Raw genomic sequence first — 516 nt, 5'->3', positions numbered from 1 at the left:
TACATATATATATATATATTCTACTGTCAAGAAGAAAATGACTGGAGACAGTTGGGTGGTTCAGTGGATGGGTTCAACTCTGGCCTCAGATACAATGAGGGTGACCCTCATTGCTTAGCCCAGGGGTCAGCAATGTATGACTCCCTCATTGATATGGCTGCGCAAGATGAATACTGGTCTTTAGTTCGGCTTGGTAGGTGTGCTGTGTGTTCTTCCTTCTGCCCTCCTTCTACTCTTTCCACACCTGTTACTGACATCTTGAGGTTCTGTATAGTGATTGATCACTTTTGTCCACATTCTCTACTCCTCTGCTTCTGTTTTACATGGCTTTGTCTCAGTGCATTCATGGGGTCTGCACTCCCTATTTGTGGGATTGTTATTGTTTTTAACTTTTCTACCTGCTCTTAAAGGGGAACTATAGTCAGATTACATCTTTACATATGCTTCATTAGTGAGAAGCATTTCTCCCCAGTAGTTGTTTCATTTGATACAGAACGATTGAGTAGGCAGCACTGA

The sequence above is a fragment of the Gracilinanus agilis genome, chromosome 1, assembly GCF_016433145.1.
Source record: "Gracilinanus agilis isolate LMUSP501 chromosome 1, AgileGrace, whole genome shotgun sequence".
In the NCBI taxonomy this organism is placed as follows: domain Eukaryota; kingdom Metazoa; phylum Chordata; class Mammalia; order Didelphimorphia; family Didelphidae; genus Gracilinanus; species Gracilinanus agilis.
The sequence above is the reverse complement of the archived record's forward strand: the minus strand, read 5'-3'. Positions refer to the sequence as shown.